This window comes from Etheostoma spectabile, chromosome 23 (assembly GCF_008692095.1).
Source record: "Etheostoma spectabile isolate EspeVRDwgs_2016 chromosome 23, UIUC_Espe_1.0, whole genome shotgun sequence".
NCBI classification, from domain to species: domain Eukaryota; kingdom Metazoa; phylum Chordata; class Actinopteri; order Perciformes; family Percidae; genus Etheostoma; species Etheostoma spectabile.
This window is the reverse complement of record NC_045755.1, coordinates 11,481,504-11,503,916: the sequence shown is the minus strand read 5'-3', so window position 1 is coordinate 11,503,916 and position 22,413 is coordinate 11,481,504. Positions and strand designations below refer to the sequence as shown.

The following is a 22,413-nucleotide window of genomic DNA, read 5'->3' as shown; positions in this document are numbered from 1 at the left end:
TGTGTGTGTGTGTGTGTGTGTGTGTGTGTGTGTTTTCTTGTTATGTATGTGGAGGAGGGGGTTATTAACCTAAAGGTTGCTATCTTAATATAGCGTACAACCATCTGCCTCTCTTTTAACACATAAACAAACCAATAACAGACACACTATGTTGATAGGTATAATCCATTCCAAAAGTGTCTACTTCTAAGACCTTCAAATCCTTTTTACTACCACAACATTTGGATGAATGCTTAAAAAAAAGAGACTTTGGAGTAAAAAGTAACATCCCATATAATGTAGCGGGATTATGGATGAAATCCCTACTAAAACACCAATAAATTGAACAGAAGTTCATTACCAGGAAATATTATATATCCACATCTGTGTGTTGCTATGAGCTGTGTTTCTGTGTGCTTATGGACATGTCTCTCTGGATTCCATTTGGTGTAAATGATGTCTTATAGCGAGGTCCTGACCTCGTTCCAGTAACTGATGATCTAACAGACGGTTAGGCCAGTGCTAGAGAGAAGAAGAGGGCTGTCCCAGATAACACTATTACATAATCTGGAAGGACTATCCCTTTACACTCCATTAAATCAAGGCCTCCACTCTTAACGCCCAGGCTAAACTTTAGCACATCTCAGGTTTCACTTAAAGACCATCAACAGCCATCGGCATCCAATCAAGTAGCAGCACTCTGTGTTTTTCAGTATACTGCTGCAAACAATATGGACGCTGGACTGAAGCAATCAGCTGGTTTCAGCTAGAAGTAAAATTATACTCAATGCAGTAAATACTTTGTACAAAGAATATTAAGAGATAATTGGTCCTAGAGTCTCAGCCTAACATCAGCATTGGCCTGAAAAACTAATACATTTTTGACCACGCATTGTATGGAGCCATGTTTTAATGAGTAGGTTCCCATTTTGTTGGTATCTTGTCCGTGCGCATGAGCATGCTGGTGATGCAAAACACATTCCTGCTTCCTGCTGTTCTACTGATTGACAGATAAAAAAGACTGCAAGCAAACATGGATGTAAAAGTAAAATACATTATAAAATACATAAAAGGTTTAATCATAAAATGGCAAGACAAATCGTTAGTTCTTAGTCATGAAATTTACTTCTTTTTTTTTTAGTTGAAAAAGTTTGTTCTTATTACGTACAGTAGTTCCTGGTTTCTTTTAGCGCACCAGCTACTCACATAGTCTATTTTTCTTTAAGAAGTATATTTAACCCTTGTGTCGTCTTCCCGTCAGCCATGAAAAAAAAAAACGTTTTGGTTGCTTTTTTCCAACATTTTCGCTTTTTTCAACTTTTTTTGTCACTTTTTCAGTGTTGTGGGTGTTTTTTTTGTTGATATTTTTAATGTTGACATTTTTAGAACTTATTTTTGAACTTATTCAATGGCCCTTTTTTGTGACAACATTTCTTTTTTTAACTTAAAATGGGGTCAATTTGACCCATGGACAACATGAGGGTTAAAAAAGTTTAAGCATTAGCTGAACATAAAAACAGTAATTTGTTCTGTTGAATGTTGCTCTGACACCTGAAAGTGCCACAACCCATTGTGCTACATGTCAGTACTGAGGACAACATTTCATATTACTGTAGCACTCCACAACATTTGAACATTGACACAAACATTTCTCACTGCTTTTCTCAATCCCCATCAGAGTTCAACCAGTGACCTATTTTGGGTCTTAAGAAACAAGCAAGTTTGCTATTTCAGCTGTCTCTTCTTTAGGTAATGGTTGGCAGACCTTACGGGGCAAAACTCTGGGTAATTATAATAATGTACAGTTCTGTCGCCTCTGAAAGAAAACCCCTATAATTAATCACACAGTACATCTGGCTGCAATTAGTTTTACAAAGACTCGTACAATAGCTGCGCTCCTATTACAGTCACTGCGCACGTACACAGACTCACACGTGTAGGCAGACATGCACACGCACACGCTCTAATAATCCATACAGTGTACAAAGGCAAGAGTGCACACACACACACACGATCCATAACGGTGCCTATAACCTATTTTGCACCTGAATAAGATATGTGTGTGAGGGCAGGTATAAAAGATGTCCAACTTTCTTTCTAGGGAACAATGACTAAGCTTGATTTAACACAAGTGTTGCTTAAAATATCCACACAATGAAGTATACATTAGGGTCAGGCCAAGGAAGAAAGAGAAACTGAAGAAGACGTTTTTTTCTTTTCATCTATAAGATTCCTCAAAGTACAGCAGCAACTGCCTTATAGTAAAACAAGTAGTTCTATGAAAGTTGCAGGTTTAAATGTTTAGTAAGGAGAGTAAGTGATGGTCTAAAACGTTCGAGCAGCTGCTACAGTGGAGTTTCTCAGTGACAAACTGTAGACAAGGGCATGGATTTATTTCCTGCCCCTTTAAACTATCCTCGCAATATGTGATGTTGTTTATGTAAGAAAGCTTTTATTAAGTTACAGTACATATTCAAATTAAAACAGCGCCCAGTAGGGCTAAAACTAAGGATCATAATCGTTTAGTCTGCTCATTATTTTGTCAATTAATCAAATGATCATGTCAGAAAATTATTTAAAAAAAATGTCCATTACAATTTCTCAGAGCTCAATCTTGAAATTGCCAACAGCCAAAAAGCAAAATATATTTAATTTTCTCCAATGTGAGACAAGAAAAAGCAAATTCACACATTGGATGAGCTGAAACCATCAAATGTTTGCATGTGCTTTTTAATTAAACAAATTGAAATTAAAAGTGCAAAAGGAAGAGATTGTTTCCTACAGATATATAAATAAATCATAAACACACATTATATAAAAAAAGGTCAATAAGGTCCAAATACATGCAAGTGAGAAAAAAAAGAAAGAACAATCTGGAAAACTTGGGGGAAAGGGGGGCAAAAACAGAGAAAGGGTAGAAAGGGTGGTTAATGTCAACAGAAATGCCTCTACAAGGCTTTCTGGCCCGAGATAAAAACACACAAAAGCACGTGTGCACATACACAAAAACTCATTTCATCACGCTGCTGGAGGTTTATGAGGGGTCAGAAAAACAAGACTGAAGCTAGAGGGAAGAAGAAAGTAGGTAAGAAAGTTAGACAGTCAAGCAGAAACAGAGTATGAGGCAAATATGCACATTACAGTATAAAGACATACAATATAAACACAGTACAAGTTCAGGAACACGTATTACATGTATGGGTACAGAGCTAAAGAATGTGCTGCTTCAGCAGGATGTTTGCATTGATGATTCTATTTGGTTTTTGATAAGGCAGCTTTATCATAACTGGCTGCCTGTTTAAACAACGTTTGGGGGCACATGTGACGACTGGAAGCGATTCAGAGTTATGCAAAGCCAAAGCGAGTAGTTTGTGTACAATGATAGGATCCATCAAAGCTACAACTTCAAAAGACCTCCCACACCTGTCCATACTAAGTGCTGTGCCAACACATACAGCAGCATAAATGTGGATGAAGTGTGTGGTTGGAAGTCCAGGGTGAATCATTAATTTCTCAGATAAAAACCTGAAACACAGTCTCTTCATAGTGTGATAAACAAACAGTTATGAAAATACGGTGTCAGAGCAGGGCTTTGTGACATTTGCTGCAACTCACAAATTGGACACTCTTTAAACTTAATGTATCATGGGCACAGGAAATCAAATCTCTTTCTAGGCCTGCATTGCTGTCTGAACCCCCACCCTCTGACAACATTACTGCTATGCTTCCCCCGCTGAGCAGCTGAAAACCTTTTGTGGCCTCTGAGAGATCCGACCCTCTTAACCTGAACTCAACATCCTGATCCAGAACATGTCACATGTTTTCATGTGGCGATATTATTTATTGTGTGCAAACTTGACAGATCAGCATTGCAAAGGTGTGATTCTATTCACTATAAATCATCCACAATGTACCAGTTAAACTGATGCTTCTTTGCACTGACATATTTCACTGACAGTTTATTATCTAGATTTATATGAATAAATGCGTCCATAAAACACCTTTCCAAATGTTACGAGACTTCAGGTGTGTTTACACTTGTAAAGCTGTAAACCAGGAGCCTGTTTTGAACCATCTGTAACTGCTACAGATACTGAAAGTATCTAGTTTTACCAGTTTACAGTGGGGCTCGAAAGTTTGGGCACCTAAGGTAAAAATGTGATTAATGTGCATAAAGAAGCCAAGAAAAGATGGAGAAATCTCCAAAAGGCATCAAATTACATCAATAGGCGTAAACTGAAGGTTTCGCCATGGCCTTCACATTCTCCTGACCTCAACATAATTGAAAATCTATGGATAGACCTTAAAAGAGCAGTGTGTGACAGACAACCCAGAAATCTCAAAGAAATGGAAGACTTTTGGAAGGAAGAATGGGCGAAGATACCTCAAACAAGAATTGAAAGACTCTTGGCTGGCTACAAGAAGCGTTTCCAAGCTGTGATACTTGCCAAAGGGGGCAGAACAAGGTATTAACTCTACAGGGTGCCCGAACTTTTGCAGATGCCATTTTTTTGTTTTCTGTTACTTTGAAAGTGTAAATGATGCAAATAAAATCTAACTTTTTGTGACATATTATACGAATGTCTAATCTAACATTTGATGCCTTTTGGAGATTTTTCCATCTTTTCTTGGCTTGTTTATGCACATTAATACAAATTTTTATCTGGGGTGTCCAAACTTTTGAACCCCACTGTATCTAGTTTTACCAGTAAAGGTATAAGAGCTGCCGTGGTAGTGGTGATCTCAAAGACTAAAGCTACAGGTAAAAAATAGAAAAATAGAAAGTACCTTTAAAAGAAAGAAAGTGAAGTGTACCATGTACACTGTGTATAGTATACAAACAGATTTAGTTTGTTTTTGTGTGTCAAGTATCTGATTTCTCCAAGTGCCTGCTTTCTTCTAACTATGAAAGAAAAGGACAAACAAAAAAAGAGGAATAAAGATGGTGATAATGCAAAAGTAGAAGTAAAAGGCAAGAGGAGAAGTAGAAAGGATCAAGGCCATAGGATCACACTCCCAACAAGGACCTTAACTTTGACATGTAACCACCCATCCAGAATTAGACCCACCTATTTAAAAGAAAGCACTAAATGAAGCTAGTATGAATAAACTCAGCAGCACACACACACACACACACACACACACACACACACACACACACACACACACACACACACACACACACACACACACACACACACACACACACACACACACACACACACACACACACACACACGACTTGATTGCACGCTCACATCCTCTGAAGTCAGCACAGCACATTGGACATGATTCATTTGCTAGGTGGGTGAGCTTTCTTTTCTTTTATCCTCTCCCTCTTCTATCTGTCTCTACTAATCTATCATCGTTCAGAAGGTCTCCCCCGATAGACCCCTGAAGACCCCAAACTCTGACCCTAAATCTGGCCTCAGACCCCTTAACCTCAATCTTTTTCCGTGTGTGTTTTAAATACGTCAGTATTTCTCATATTCTGTTTGCACATGCATTTAACTGCATACATAGGTATATTTACATAAACGTGTGTTCTTCCTCTCACTTCTCTCTCTGGCTGTTCAGGTCATTCATACAACATGGAAAATTAAAGAATTATTTTCATATTTTTAAATGACATCTTTTTACACAAACGATTCATGCGGTCAACCACACTTTGGTCACACATTCAAGTTGCAAGTTCAATTCAAGTACTTTAGAAAGTGTTCAGTGTTTAAATGTTCTTAGAGGACACAAAAACAACACACCCATGTTGCATGGGTGCATAGATACATAGAAATGCCTTCATACAAGAATTTATTTTTTTACAATAGAGTCGAACCAATGTTGAAATTGGGCTACACAGAATTCAATAATATATTGGCCAATATTCATACACAGACATTTTAATGAGGGTCTATTACCTTAACTTTTTAATTAATTATGACTAAGATGTACTACTCCGTACATTTTATAGTGGAAAAATAACATTGAGGGTCACATCACTTTTTAGAATTATTTTTTGGGGCATTTCCGCTTTTGTGAGACAGTGAGAGAGACAGACAGGAAAGGCAGGAAAGAGGCAAATTCATTTTCTGAACTTTAATGCCAATAAAGCTCTTGAAATTGAATTTTAGAGGGGATGGCGTGCAACAAAGGGGCCTAAACCCTCATGTTGCGACAGCTGATGCTGATGGACCTGACTGGTTTTGTGTGACATACTGTTCTGTGTTTTTGGTCAATAAGATGAAGACATAAACTTTACTCAGCAGTAAACACTACTGACAAAAGTCTCTGTCTCTGTCTCTCTCTCTCTCTCTCTAACTTGGTGAGAAGGATTTGCCGATACTTGCTTCACATTCATAAATCTGGTTTCTTCTATGTTTGAACACAAAGCAGACTGCTTGATAAATGGAAGCCATGATTGTTTGTGGTCTCTATTTAGAGAGTACACTCAAATACACAGAGTTTACTGGGGTGAAAGTAATTTGAATATGATCCAGATGCCTTTATGCGTAGAGAAGAGAAGAGTGAGGAGACTGGTGAAGGTAAATAAAAAGGCAGAGCTAAAATATGAATCATGCGCTGCTGTTAACACCTCCAGCCCACGAGACTGCTATTTATAGACAGAGAGAGAGTGAGTGAGAGAGAGAAATAAAAGAAAGAGAGAGAGAGGCGAGAGACAGATGATAGCACAGAGGAAGACAAGTTCAGAGACAAACAGCATAACACAGTAGACAGCAAAAAGAGAAATGAAAGACAGGAAAAAAGAAGGGAGAGAAAGAATCAGTTGAAAGGAGGGTAGTAGACAGGAGAGAGAACCAGAGTGACTAAAGAGTTGGACAAAGAGAATAAAGAAATGGACGAATGATTGTGCACCAGACTGAGAAAATACCAGGGTTGAACTGCGGTCGCCTGGAGGTTGGATGGAATGATAAACCAAAATTAAGAGAGAGAAAAAATGTGAAAGGAGCACAAGAAATACAAGGAAATAGGATAGGTGATGGAAAACGTTTAGTTAATTTCTGAGAATGCATGTAGTTCCTAGCTCAGACAGGTGTACTTTCTGTACCTGTCGGAGGGCTGAGTCAGTGGACAAAGGCAGTGTGCACACATGAGAAAACATGTTTAAATGGACGTGAGAACCTGTCTGATTAAATGGAATGTGGAAAGGATTAAATTAAATGTCAATTTAAGACTAATGTACTTGTTCAATACAACCCTTATTATCATATTTTACAATCTTGTATTGTATGGGGATTTTTGACAGAAGAGCAGGGGGCAAGGCATTTTTTTGATTAACTATTTATCTGCAGATAATTTTCTCCAATAATCAATGTGTTGTTTAGTCTTTGAAATGTCAGAAAGTAGTGAAATATGATCACAACTTCTTATCTGCTCATTTTAAACACCTAAATATTGTCATCAGTCTCAAAACTCCAGTTTCTGTAGGGGTAGTGAACTTAATTCATTCAATGGTTAAGGATATATGAACAAACACAATGGGATAAGTTGAACACACACCCACAAAAACGTTTTTACACACCCATTCATACACAAATGCGGCATCCATCTTTTGAAGTAGCACACACACTTTACAGTTGGCACCCTAATAACCAACAGAGCTAAGCTAAGGTTTGCCAAACCACCTAACCCAGGTAGGTGTACATGTGTGTGTGTGCATACTGTTTATTCACATTATTTAAAAGATGGGATATAAGACTATCATTCATTTAGTTAAGTTAATTCTTGCTTGCTGGACCTGTTTGGGTTGATGAGAAGAAACACCCTAAATAACAAAGACATATATATATGAGCAAGACAAGAGCCATTGTCACAAAACAAGAGACGGGAGTCTTTGTCAAAAATACATCTACAGTAAGTGTCCGACACACCTGTAACTTCTAGTAAAAAATAAAACCTCAGAGCACAGATGACTTTGGCAGGTAAAAATATCAACAGACATGTAGAGACATGAGGTTTGGTGACAAGAGAATATGTGGTCGTACTGTTTGGCTTGGGTGATGGCCTTTCCCATGGGGAACTGTTATGTGCTCATTCCCACATACAAACACAGCTATTGCTCAATATTTAACAAAACCACGTAGGTAGATTTCCCAGGAATCTATGATGAAAGAGAAATACGCCTACTGGAGGATGTGCAAGTGTCCACACATATCAGTTTCTTCCACAAATGCAACAGTGTTACAGATGTTGAAAAATATTCATGTTACAGTATAGTTGTAAAACTACTAGTATAAGTTGCTAGCATCAGAAGATGAAGTTCCATTGCAGTTTTTAGTAGATTGCTATCATTCCCTTTCTTCCCTCTCTCCTCCCCATTTCCACCCATCTTACTTTGTCTCATCCTTCCCCGTGCCTGATTCAAGCTACTGAGCTGAAACAGAGCTAATGTTTGGGCTAATTAAGGACATTCCCCTCCACTGCAGTCAGAGCAGATTTGCTGTTTCATCAAAAAGGAAGCCTTCTAAAGAGTTTAGAGTTAAATCCTCCCTAAAATGTGCTGGAAGATACTTCCAACGGTTCTTAGCCTTTTCGGCTCACAACCCACCCCAAAACAAAGCCAGGCTCTGTTGCAAGCATTTTTACACAGGATAATAAAATGTTTTCATGCTGACATACAAGAGTGTTGACTTACACATTTGGCTATGTGCTATAAACACCATACAGTACTTTACAATGCTTACAAATGTCATATTTTCTATAATGCTTATGAGCACAAACAGACTAATGAAATTCAGCGCAAATTCCTTCAATCCCCTCCATCTCTCCCTAAAACTATTCAGCTATTAAAAGGTGCTCTAAGCGATGTTGGGTGAAGTTACTTCTTGTCAACGTTCAAAGTATTTAAAAAAAAAAACAAGACTAGCTTGCCCCTCCCTCCCCCTCCCTTCTGTGCTTCCGCGCACTAACCCCCCACCCCCAAATCCTTCTTGCCGGTTAGTGGCTGGAACGCTGGAACACTGTGCGTGTATGCTTTGTAGTGCAGGTAGGCACAGTTTGTTTTTGTTGTCGTTTGTAGACCCTGGGCTGTCTACAGAGACCGTGTTTTTTACAGTGTGTTCTGGGGACACATAGCGAGGAGATGTTTGCTGTATGTGACAACAAATGTTCTAGCCTAAAACACGTGTGACATCGCTTAGAGCACCTTTAAGAGGCGTTCCCTTTTCAGTAAACCAACCAGAATTGGCCATGAAATTCATGATCCAATCACAGCATGACATCCTGCTTTAAATGTCTTCTCTCCTTGCTATCAATTGTCTTTTCAGGCAAACGTGCAACCCTCCTCCTCCCCTTCCACCTCCGGGCATCGTCAACCACTGCAACCTGAGTTCCTTTCCGGCAGTCAGGTCCTTCGTTTGGTCTCTGGGTTCCGTCTTCATCATCACCAGTGTCTAGGCTTCATCGGGGGGAATACATCTGGCTTCTCTACCACTTTAAAATATTTTTTAATGATGGAGTCTAATCCCCAAAGACTCTGTACATTTCTTATTATGCACATGTACAATAAATCTTTGAATATCTGCAACAAAGTCTCTCCTGATTGAAATACCATGTGGCTAGAAGAGCAGTGTCTGTCTACAGTATCTGTTCCAATATCATCCTTACAAGGCCAAGGAAATATATCTGGAGGAGTCCCTTTACCGTTACTTTTAACTGAGTCAATTAAGACAAATTAAATATTTGAAGGGTTAACTTTGGTCAAAGCCTGTGTCAATCCATCAGTTAGAAGGGAACAGAGCAGTGTAAAAGTACACCAGAGCTATGTAGATGGTGACACAGGTAGCAGATAGCTGGTGGCTCACCACAATATCCGATACATGCTTCTTAACATACAGAAATAGCGCTGTGTGCCCTAGCAGTGACCACAGTGTGTTGATGTGCTGTAGACTGTGGTGGAGTTCACCAACTAACACTGCAGTAGATATAAAAGATAGAGATAAAGGCTTGTGAAGCCTTATAATTCACAGAATAATACATGATACTTAAAAAGCAGAACCTGTTCTTGGTCAGCATCCAAAGGCACATCAACAACCTAACCTGTTCTTCTGCAAACAGAGCCACATGGCCAACCCCACATTAAACACACAAAAAGTGCACACAGAGAGGCCCAATGTACAGGTATAATAACACCAGAATGTCTTTAGTATGGGGGTTTGAAGAGTAATCATTGTAAATTACCTCACATGCCCGGCTGAACTAAACTGGTTGTAACATACAAATTCAACCTAACATTTGAAATAATTTCTCTCTAAGAGGATACGAAACTGTAGCACTGCCATGGATGGCTGTGCAAGCTGTAGAGTACTCTTGTGCTAAAGCCCCAGGGCTGTGGAGCATCTGGATATTGAATATACAATGGAGCAGACAATGCTTAAAGTACACAGGTTGAATGGGACTACCATCAGACCACAGGGGATCCATAGTCCATTACCTTGTAAAGCTCCCCATTAGCTTTCTGTCTCACTCTCCCTGTCTGCGTCACCCTCACTTTGTCTTTTATCCCCCCCCTCTCTCTGTCTGTCTGCATTTATCTCTGTGAATATCACGCTCCTTTTCCAAGTTGTTTTTCATAATCCTTTTCTGTCTCTGAATTGCCTGGCTCCCTTTCTGCCTATTTGTCTCTCTTGTGTTTAGGTTTTGCACCTGACTTATCTCTCTGTACTGTGTTCATTGATATTTTGCTATGGTTTACACCTCATATATATATAAAAAAATTCAAATTTCATAAACATTTATAGATTAATTTCTCTGTTTCATTGAACACAGATTTAATTGACAGTCAAACTAGCACGACAAACTGAAATGAAAATGAATATGAAGATACTACCAAGGGCTCTGCGAAAATTGCAATGGACATCTTGCACTATTTTCAAACCTTTTATCAAAAAGTAACCAAGAAAGTTAATTGATAAAAAAGAAAGTTAGTTGCATTAAAGTAGCAGCCCTAATATGTTACTCTATGTCCTCTCACAACCACCCATGTTTAGTGTACCTGCGTGACTGTATTTACTGCATGTGCACACACACACACACACACACACACACACACACACACACACACACACACAACACACACACAACACACACACACACACACACACACAACACACCACACACACACACACACACACACACACAACACCACACCACACACCCACACACCACACACACACACACACAGCACAGCACTAGAGAAAGAGATATTTATAATCAAATATTGATGAGTGAGAGGGAGCGGAGGCTTTCAAATAAGGCCAAGGAAAAACACACACACATGCGCACACAAACCCCTCAAACAAACCCTATAAAAAAAAGACCCAGTTCTGCATACAGGTCAGACAAAAGAAGAGCATTAACTCACTGCTATATCTTTATATGTCTGTCATTTTTAATCTCAAATCTTTCTTTCCCACGCTCTCTCTCTTTCTCCTTCTTTCCATTTCTTCCATCAGTGTCTCTCTTGCTAACTCAGCGAGGTTTCTTCTCAGTGTAACTAAGGCAGAGTAAACAACAGGATAATAGAGGTGAGTTGTTTATCACCCATAACACAATGAACAGACAACGCAACGCAACGCACACCCATTCACACACACACACACACACACAAAGGAAGGACAACAGTAAACAAACAGTCCTGACCTCTCTGTCAACCTTGCTTTGTTATAATTGGTGTTTGTGCACGTGTGTCAGGAAAGATGGGTGGGACTCTGTTTGGCTTGTGTGTGCGTTATAGCTTTGATAGAAAAAATATACAGGTTTTGTGATATTGTAGTCATAACAACTCATTACCACTCTAATGGACAACCTCAGGAACAAGATATGTCAATAAAATATATTGTTATGTTTCATTATTCCACATATATAGTAAGATAGCTGCAATTTTACGGCAACATTTTACATCATTATAATAACCTAGTGACATTTTGTCCCTCGTCCAAACTGGCTGAAATATTTACAGCCTTAGCCCAACAAAGGCCCGACAGCTAACAAAATTTCTGCCATAACTCCCACCAAACTAATAATTTACTATAAAAAAAAAGTTGTTTTCTTTAGATCTATACACTCAGGCTCAGTCCAAAATAATCAAAGTAAAGATACCTTTACTGTAACTTCTGGAATATTTGTAATGACCAATGGTATACTGTACTTCAACAAAATGTTGCTTATAACTTTTGGAATATGCATGATTACTCTTTTTTCTTTTAAATATATGAAGGTTTGTGGAGTTGTATACAATGCCAATTAGAGTTTGGGTGTTTATGAGTAGGCTATATTAAGTGGTGCTCCATACCTGGATAACATGGATAGCATTTTCCCAGAAGACATGTGGACTTGTCATAGTCAAGCACAAGTGTTACTGATAACATTAATGATGGCTCTATTCACAGTGAGTCAGCATGCATGATTCCAGGACCCTGAAACTAAAGCAGCTAAATGGAGTCATCTAAAAATTAAATTACATTTGTTTCACTATTTGCACCTGTTTTGCCTACTGTAACATGTTAAAATGTATTGTCTACCTATTGTTCACATTACTTCAACTTCTACTCAAAAAAAAGACATTGTGTTGGTTTTTAGTACTGTAAAAAAAGCAGTTAATTATTTACATTTTATGAGATTTTATATTCAAAAAGTATTTTGCAAAGCACCACTATATTGGAAGAAGCAATCTGGCTTGTGATTCCATTACCATACTGAGTGAAAACACCAGTGTGTGCCAAATTATTGTATGGGGGCTTTTAACTAAATGTAACCATTATCTAAACTCCTGAATTGGGGGTTAAACCAAGGCAACTATCAATTGTGAACATCTGGTAGATTTGCCAGAGCTGATTTCTGATTCAAAGAATACGTTTGGACGTTTTACCTTGGTGTTACTTCACTCACTTCTAAAATAATCCTCCTTTGACTCCATTGCAACAGTATAAGCCAATTTAAATGAACATTTTTCAAATTGACCAACTTTTTGTACAAAATTTGTCATCTTTTTGTTCACAGGTACTACTATTTATTCATTACTGCACTCTAGTCTACTGGTATGTATGTTTTGGCCAGAAAAACAACACCCAATACAGGCAATTTACCATAAAAGGACACTTAAACAGGCCATAGTGTCTGCTGCACGAATCTAACAATTGACCTCAAGATTTTGAGATAAAACTGCTAGGCAATATTCCCAGATACTGTTTTATCTCATTACAGAAACTAATTTCTCAGATAAATTCAACACCACTGCTGGGAAACATAAAACCTCAGCTGGGTCCGGCAAACACTTCTTGCATCTAGAATCTCATCATCTAAGTGAACTTGGCAACTTTAACCTCAAACCACCCAGCTTATGGAGCACCACTCTGGACAGATCTTGTGACATAAGACAACTATTGCATAAAATACAGGCAGGATTTATCGCCTTCATTAGTGACAGCAAGTGACGGGATGGTACATTAACTACAACATTTTCTTACTGTAAAGATTCAAAGTTGTTCAGTGCTTTTTGCAGCACGTGGCATATTAAAAGCAAAGCTGGCCAACTTTACACTTTCTCACAATTTCATACATCACATATGAAATTAAATTCAAACTGCATTGAACATTACATACCCTCCATGTGACCATGCTCCGTGGTGATTACATCATGCAGAGTGTGGTTTATGAGGGATTGACTCCTAATCTGGTGGAGAGAACTTCCTACCTCACTGACCACAGTGCGTGGGAGTGTGTGTGTGTGTGTGTGTGTGTGTGTGTGTGTGTGTGTGTGTGTGTGTGTGTCTTGTTCCAATTGACTCTGCATTGTGTCAGCCAGACTCTCTTTCCACTAACTCACTATGAATGTGACAATTAATATTAGAAACTCTGGCTAAACCATCTCTCCAACAATGTGGCGTTAATGGGACGCAACACATGCAGAGTCGATCGACAGAAAATTACTCGGCAGGTCCATTCATAATCAATTACATGTTTTGGTAATGTTTCAAGCTAAATTGCTAAACATACGCTGGTTCAAGCTTCTCAAATGTAAGGATTTAATACTTTGTGACATATGTTAATGATGATTAAATAAAACAAATATGAATAATTTGCGAGAGCTGTGGGAACTTTGCACTATGTTCTGACATTTTATTGGCAAATGCATTAGTCAATTAATGAAAACGATTGTTCATGCAGCGCCACAATCCCCTATATCACTGCTCATACATGTACTACTATTGTCACCAAATCATGCCTAATACAGCTCAATAAAAGGAACAAGTTGTTTTAAAGGCACCTTTTAAGCCAACAGTTTAATACTAAAAACATATGTTTCAGGGGGATCATTCCTTTAATCAAACATCAAAACTTCCATACAACATTATGCTTATAGCCCCTAAAAGATGTATTACACTAGCAAAACTCATAGAAAATATTTCAGATTTTGGGGACTGAAACAAGTACAAAATATTTTACTTAAGGCAGATTTAAACCTTGAATCCTTTACTGTCAGTGGTGTCTTTTGAAGTTTGTTGTAACAGTAGCATTTCTCCAACCTTCGCTTCTAAGCTTAAAATCATCTATATTTTTGGCTGAGTAGAAAGTAGACCCTCCAAAAACAGACAATGACACACATACGTATATCCACATTGACACATGCAGCCACACAGTCTCCACTCATTCTGCTCTAGTTATGGCTCAGCAGATGACACTCTGCTGCTCTGCTGCCATTTATAGAACAGAAAGAAAAGAAAAAAAATGCTCAGTCTCTGTGTCTCTCCTCTTCTCCCTCCAAAGGCTTTAGTTAAGGTCATGCAGAGAGTGGAGAGAGAGAGAGAGAACCAGAGAGTGAGAGAGGAAGCAGGAGACAGAGGGAGACACAAAATGGGAGGGAGATAAAGCGACCAACAGACACACAGACATGCACAGTTGCACACAGACAGAGCACATCAACGCGACACTTTGTTCTCTCCGTCTCGCAGTTCTTGTTTAGATCCATTTTTAGACGTCGATGAACCTGTTAAACCCATAACAATTGTTGTTGTTTTTTAACTAGAACTCTCTTAATATAGGCATATCATGTATCAAAGACAAATGAGATCAATTAAAACCAGTCCTGTCTGTCCATCTAACTTTCGGATTGTGTGATGGTGGGGCTACACAACTTATTTTTATTGTCTGTTAATCTGTTGATTGTTTTCTGGATTAATCAATTAGTTGTTTAATCTATTAAATATCAGAAAATTATGTAGATTAGTGGTTTCCAAAGCCCAAGATGATATCCTTAAATGTCTTGTTTAGTCCACAACGTAAAGATTGATTGAGAAGTTGGGATTCAGTGTGATAGAGAAATGATACCAGAAAATATTCATGCAATATTCAGAATTTGTAAAAACTACTCAGAAATCGATTATCAAATTGTTGGTGATTAATCGAATTATCTTTGCAGCTCTACTAGACACCATGGTTGAACAGAGATAAACGTTAGTACCAACAGATATTTAAACTTTGTCCAGAGAAAATCAGAGCAAAAAAAATAAATCAAAGCAAAGCACTAAGTCACGTCATTAGATAAAAGGCATGAAATGTAAATCCAAGGGGAGTATAGATTCATACACACACACACACACACACACACACACACACACACACATTTATTATACACTACATTCCCCTAAGGAATGACATTTTATCATTGGAATGTGGAGAATCTGGGAGGGATACAATGAAACCAGAGAGCTGCCCCCTCCCCAAACACACTCACTAAGAGGTGAACACAAGGAAACAGGAGCTCACTCGCACGTGCACACATACATTCTACCTACCCACCCCCACCCCCACCCCCACCTACCACAACACACACCCACCAGTGGGTTCCGACACCCCACACAGTTTTGAGCATAAACTAGAAGTAGCCCCCCAAGCTTTACTACGAATCAAGATCAACATGCCCTGGATTTCTTTCAGTTACCCGGCTTTACTAACAATAACAACCGCGGTCCTGCATCAGCTGTGTCACAACGGTGGTTAACAACTACTTCAATCAACCCAGGGTTTCCCAATCCAGCGGTACGCGCGTTCACATAAAAGAGGCGGTATTTGCACAGCACGACCAATCGCAAATGTCTACCAGAGCCGCGTATTTCACATCCGAAGAGCAAACTATAATTCTACATAAATATGATACATAAATACAGACACAGTTTTACAGGCAAAATGTAAAACAGTCACTGTATGAAGGTAAATATGGTGCAAAATGTGGGAGTGTGTAGATGCGATGTGAACACCTGTAGAGTATTATTTGAGAGCTTGTAAAGAAAATCTGTACTTGTAGATGTGATGTGAGCACTTGTAGAGTATGATTTGAGAGTTTGTAGAAAAAATCTGTACTTGTAGATGTGAGCACTTGTAGAATATGACTTGAGAGCTTGTAGAAAAAAAAATATATATATATTTTCATTTTCCCACTTCAGTCACTTTTCCAGTACAACCACAACTCAGGGATTTCATTCTCTCAAATCTGTTGCTGCAATGTGCTCCCTCGCATCACACAGCGGCAAGTCTGCGCACATCGACTTTTGCAACACTTCTTGCGATACATTAGGTGTAAAACTAATTTGTTACTGTGGACTTAGTCTGTGTAGATCTGAGCCAACAGGATGGCCGGGGACAGCAGGGTTTCTATCGCCAGATGATGGACAACTCTGTCCGGCTTATTATGTAGCATAAAAGCTAGCATTAGCTAACTAGCAGCCAGCCCGCTTCTAAATACTGTAAATACCTTTTGATTATCTCAACACTTTTAACAGTCAAACTGAAACACTGGCGGTGAGCTCCAGTTCATGCTGCCGCGGATGGACCGCCATCAGTGGGGCTTGCCAGCGTGGAAACATTGTTAGAGAGGTTTGCTGCCAACCTCAACCTGATCTGATCTCCAGCGGAACACAGAGAGCTCCAGAACAGTAGCAGCGGCACAACACCCCTGGAGCCCACCACCAGTGTGGGTGGAATAGCATGCTAGCGTTAGCAAACTAACCGTGCTTCTAAATGAATACATTTTAGTTAGCCTAACACTTAACACATTAAAACTGAAACACTGGCGGTGAGCTCCAGGTCCTGCAGCTGCAGACAGACCGCCATCAGTAGGTGTAAATTAAATTAAATGTATTTATTTAGAAGTGTGCTGGTTGGTTGGTTCGCTATTTTTGGTCAGTAGGCAATGCTTTTACACCGGTTGATCCAACATAACCTGCTCCCGAGCAGGTTAGGTGTTCAACATAAATTACCACGGCGATTTAACCCGGGAAGTGATCCGCCTTCATAATACAGAAAAGCCTGGGTTTAACCTGAAGTTACCTCGTTAACGCCAAATATTGCTTTGTAGTATGCAGATGACCAGCAGTTTTGAGCGAGATCCTTTTTAGACTGTGGTCACACACTAACACACCTATAGACCTTTAATACTGTACAGGAGGCACACTGGTCTATTCAACCCTGCTGTCACTGGTTGGTCTGTTGTCATCAGATATACTAGTCTGCATAACTGTGGTTCCTTTCTCATGCTGTTGTTTACAAGTCATGAGTCAGCTTAATGTAATGTGATTAGCATTTAATCAAATTCCCAAATAGAACCGTCTGTAGTTCACAGCAGTGCAGCATCCGATCTATGTTCAGCTAGGTCAGGAGGAGGGTCATGAAGCCAAGCAAAATAACGTGTGCTGCTAAAGAAACTTCAGGGGAGAGAGCAACAGAGGAGAGATCCCTCAATTGGGGCTTTCTGCTGTTTTGTTCAGTTTATGTGTAAAAATGTGTAATTTCTCTTTATTCCAGTGGTTCCAGATAATGCCCTATCATTAAAATGCTAAAATGTACATTTCAAACAGAGATACACCGAACCTGTCTGGGGGAACTGGGTAGACTGGTGCTGTTTTATATGAGAGGCGCTTTGGCCTGACACTTAATTCCTATCAATTAATCAAAAAAAGTGTCCTTAGAGGACAAACTCTCTTAGTGTAGGTTACGTTGGATAACAGTTTCAAGCTAAACAGTATGTTCAGGGTATGCTATGGTTTGCTTGCTGCATTCAATGTAGTTTCAGTCTGTCTGAGGAAGTAGAAGCTTGTACATCTGATCCCAGATTTGTCATTTCTGGCTCAAAACAACGTGACCCAATCCCCTGCCTCTGATCCGCAGATGTCGGCCAATCGTGGCTCAGAACTTCCAGGAAGTGATTATTCTGACAATGTCAGTATTGTTTTGCCGTTTCCTGGCAAAAAAATTTTAAAGTATAAAACAATAACCCTCTTTTCACTAATCAGACACACACTTGCATTTACTCAGTCTAGTTAGTGTGTGTCTAGGTTGCAGTCAGTTGTATCCAAATTACAACAGATATTCAGGGATTCCTTGAGGACAATGCTGAACATAATGTAGTAAAAGGTATGTAGCAGTGTCTGGGTTTCCTGTATTTTTACACACACACACACCACACACACACACACACACACACACACACACACCACACACACCACCCACACACCACAACACACACACACACACACACACACACACACACACCACACACACACACACACAACACACCACACACACACACACACACACACACACACACACACACACACACACACACACACACACACACACACACACACAACAAACACACACACACCACACCTCTGTGACTCCTCTCGCAATGTAGAATCAAGTAGATCAGATATGCATTGATAATAATCTTCAAAGTGGAGATTACAAAAAGATCAATGATGGAGTGAATGAGTGAGCAGCAGTGAAGGAGGAATCAGACAAAAAAACAGTCACTCCTTTTATTGTGTGAAATTCAAGGAGGGAAGAAGATTGATGTCAGGGCAAGAGGTAGGGATTAAGATGGAGGGAGAAACAGATGAGAGAAGGGAAATAATGAGAAGAGCAGGCATAGATGGGGGAGAAAAAAAGAGGGAGAAGTGAATCTGATTGGAAAGAGCAAAGCTGAGGCGGGAAGAAGAAAGCGAGACCTCGTGAGAGAGAATAAAAAAAACAGAGAGGGAGCGTTAAGCTATGTCATCATGTCTGACTGTGCAAGTCATCTAACATCTGCCTGATGCATTCAATGTCCCCGATTCACCCGACCCCCTCCACACACACACGTCCCTAAAGCATCTTTCAGTCTCTCAGTGCTTTTCATTCACTGGATGACTTTATTTAAAAAGAATGTGCCAAAACACTTCAGCATCTTCAGCTCTCTGACCTGAACACACACACACACACACACACACACACACACACACACACACACACACACACACACACACACAACACACACACACACACACACCCAACAACACACACACCACACACACCACACACACACACCACAAGGAAGGAAGCATGGGGACCGTTTGCATATAAGGAAATGTCAGCTTCTCGGTCTCCCTTCCTTTGTTGCTCACAGCTGGTAACTGACACATGACAGAGACACAGTGAGTTCAAACTGTGGCGGGACAGAGACAAAGCAAGACTGAGTTCTATAGTGAGAGAATAAGCAATAAAATGAACGAAAAAGAGACCCTTTTCTTTTGTCACTCATAGATCCAATCTTGCTGTGATTGTTTATGCATACAGTGTCAGGACTTCACACTGATTGATAGCCGATCTGCACAGACCTTCTAGCCATTTACCAACAAATGGCTTGTTGCTGGTGGTGATTTTCAACCCTGACTACAGAAGAAAAAAAGTCCTCATTCCAGCTGTAAATTATGTTTTTAAGTAATTCCTAAACTACTCAATCTATAAAACCATCTCTATGTCCGTTACATTAAAAAATACAGGAAATATCCTGCATGTTAACGCTAAAAAAACATTTTCATAGTACATTTTCTATTTTTAAACAGTTGAGCTCATCTGCAGCGCGGCTCAGCAAATGAATAAGTTAACAATCCCTAAAGCTAGCTGCAGTATGTGCACACACGCAGCCACACCCCCCAATGCATAAAACACATATCCTCATATAAAGACTTACGTTTACATGCGCAAAAGGAATTAGCTTAATTGCTACTAAGAAAAAAGAAGTAAGTTATTTGTAGCCAGCATTTAAATCATTTAAAGAGAATGTTTAAACTGTACAAAAATGTTTAAACACAGTTCTCATTCCTGATGTCAGCGTGTGTGTTTTTTTGGGGCGGGGGGTGGCTAATGCTACTGCTACTGCTACTTCAGAATTAATCAGCAGTGAGAAGCAGCCTCTGCTGAAGGCTTGACACAGCTGCAGTGTGCTGTTTTGTCAGGGAAATCTGAACCTCTGGAAAATCTAACCGTTTCACCTCAGCTCTGCTGCCCTGGAGTAATCTGGGGACATTTATCTTTTAGTAAAATACAATGTGCTGCTTTTACCCTATTTTATACATGTGTCCTTGAATATAATAATCTCCAACTCAACATATCTAGATGCAAAACTTCACCAATTCCAAGTGTGTCATTTGAACTTGGAAACTAGCCAGCGGGGTTGTTTATGCCTATTATATGTCAAATATTGTTTTTAGAAAAGCAATTGTTCAACGCATGATAAAAATGTACAAAGATACGCGTTTGTTAAAGTGAAGCCTCATAATATGCGCTTGTAATTTGAGATAAAGTGCAACAGAGATTCCATTGTTTAATGAAACTGCCTTTGGAACACAACACTTTTTAAATGTCAGAAAAACCCTCTTGACAAACAGTTCAAAATCCTCTTCCTTCCTCCTGCCCTCCCTAACTTGTGCCTCCTTGTGGCCTTTTACCAACACATGGACAGATTTGAGGCCAGTAACAGGTTAAAATGGGTCATCACAATATACAATTTGCCACAATGCTAAAATTGGACATTGTGAGCCATATTTAATAGCCTTGTTAGATGCGTTTTATTTTGTCTATGTCAGGAGACTACAGTGATATGACTTTGCATTGTAACATTTCATTGTAGTACTGAATGATAGTTGATGATGATAAAATTGTTATTTCAAAAGATAAAATGTACTCATGATTTTAATGACAAAACACAAACATTCTGCATCAGCACAATACTTGCATATGCCAACAGAGCGGTCTGAGCCCAGTTTCCCTCCTAAGGCACCAATTGAATGATTGTTATTGGAGGAGAGCTTTGAAGCCCCAAAAGTGTGTATGTGGGTGCTTGTGTGTGTGTGTGAAGAGGTGGCTAATCCGCCTTGTGTTGCTGTTGAGAGAGATTTTTCAAGGTCTTTGAGTGCCAGTGGAGTTAAGAGCCTAAGGACACACGGACACACAAACACACGGACACACACACACACACACACGCACACGGACACACACGGACACACACACACACACCCCCCCTTGGGGTCCTTCTTCTTTTAGTCCTCAAATTTCTCTGCTCCTCTCCCTCCCACTCCTCCTCCCTTTCATTTCCTTTGTCTTTTCTCTCCCACTTTTCCTCCCTCCCTCCCTCCTGCCCATGTTTCCCATTTCTCTATTCTCTCACTGATCTCCCTCTTCACTGAATTCCTACTCCTGATTGTTGCCACTGGCTTCATCCTCTAATCTTTTCCGATCACCTGTACTCCAAAAGTTCTCAAAAATCAACATTTTCCATATCCCCTTTTGCTCTTTACATCTCTGTCTCACTCATAGACTTAATATTAACAGTCTACGGTCTCACTCTACCCCCCTCTGAACAGGCTCCTACTGATCGCCTCAGACACAAGAGGGGTGAACTTTGACCTTTACCCCTCCTCCCTCCCTCTTTCACTTCTTTCAAGTAATTTCAAGTACTTTAAAATAGTAAATAGAAATCTTTAACACTAAAACTGTTTAAGGTTAGTAAATAAAGATTAAACTGAACCCAAACATTTCTCCTCCTCCATTTTCTCACATTCCTACATCAGCCTCTTCTTTCCTTTCTAGTTTCACAAGGCACCTTAAGATAAGCTGCTTAGAGACCTTCCGCCATCGCTCCACTCCCTTTATCTATTCATCAATCTATTTCTTAACTAAAGTTTAAGCAAACTATCTGTTATATCTCCTTCCTACTCCTCTTCCTCTGTGTCCATCCATCTATGGAAGTTAACCTGCTTTGGATTGGATGCCAAATAATGTAAAGATACAACTCCCCCAAATCTATCTCTGAAATACACACACAGAGACACTATAAATGAAACGTATGATATTACAGTAAGTCAAAGGGATGGAAAGACACTCATACCACGAACACACGCACAAACGCACGTTTGCAGAAAACCGACACGTTCCAGATGATCCCAACTCCCACAAGTCTCTAGTTCCCATGCCCACCCAGTGAGTGAATCTGATTGGTTGTTATGTTGTCTATCTGTATGCGCGTGCGTGCGTGTAACTTTACTCCCACCATTCTGCCACACGTCAGCAGTTGCTCAGTCATCTTTGATAGACCAACAGACAGAC

The 22,413-nt window shown here is 39.6% G+C and overlaps 1 protein-coding gene and 1 long non-coding RNA gene across 18 annotated transcripts in view; one reads left to right on the top strand and one right to left on the bottom strand.

The window, feature by feature from the left end:
* Positions 1-22,413, bottom strand: part of wnk1b (WNK lysine deficient protein kinase 1b) — an 85,241-nt gene that overhangs the window by 54,231 nt on the left and 8,597 nt on the right. The window lies entirely within an intron of this gene.
* LOC116672867 (uncharacterized) lies at positions 8,736-9,546 on the top strand. The gene is made up of 2 exons (XR_004327664.1): positions 8,736-8,787; positions 9,149-9,546. It is a non-coding gene; the product is annotated as an uncharacterized LOC116672867 (long non-coding RNA).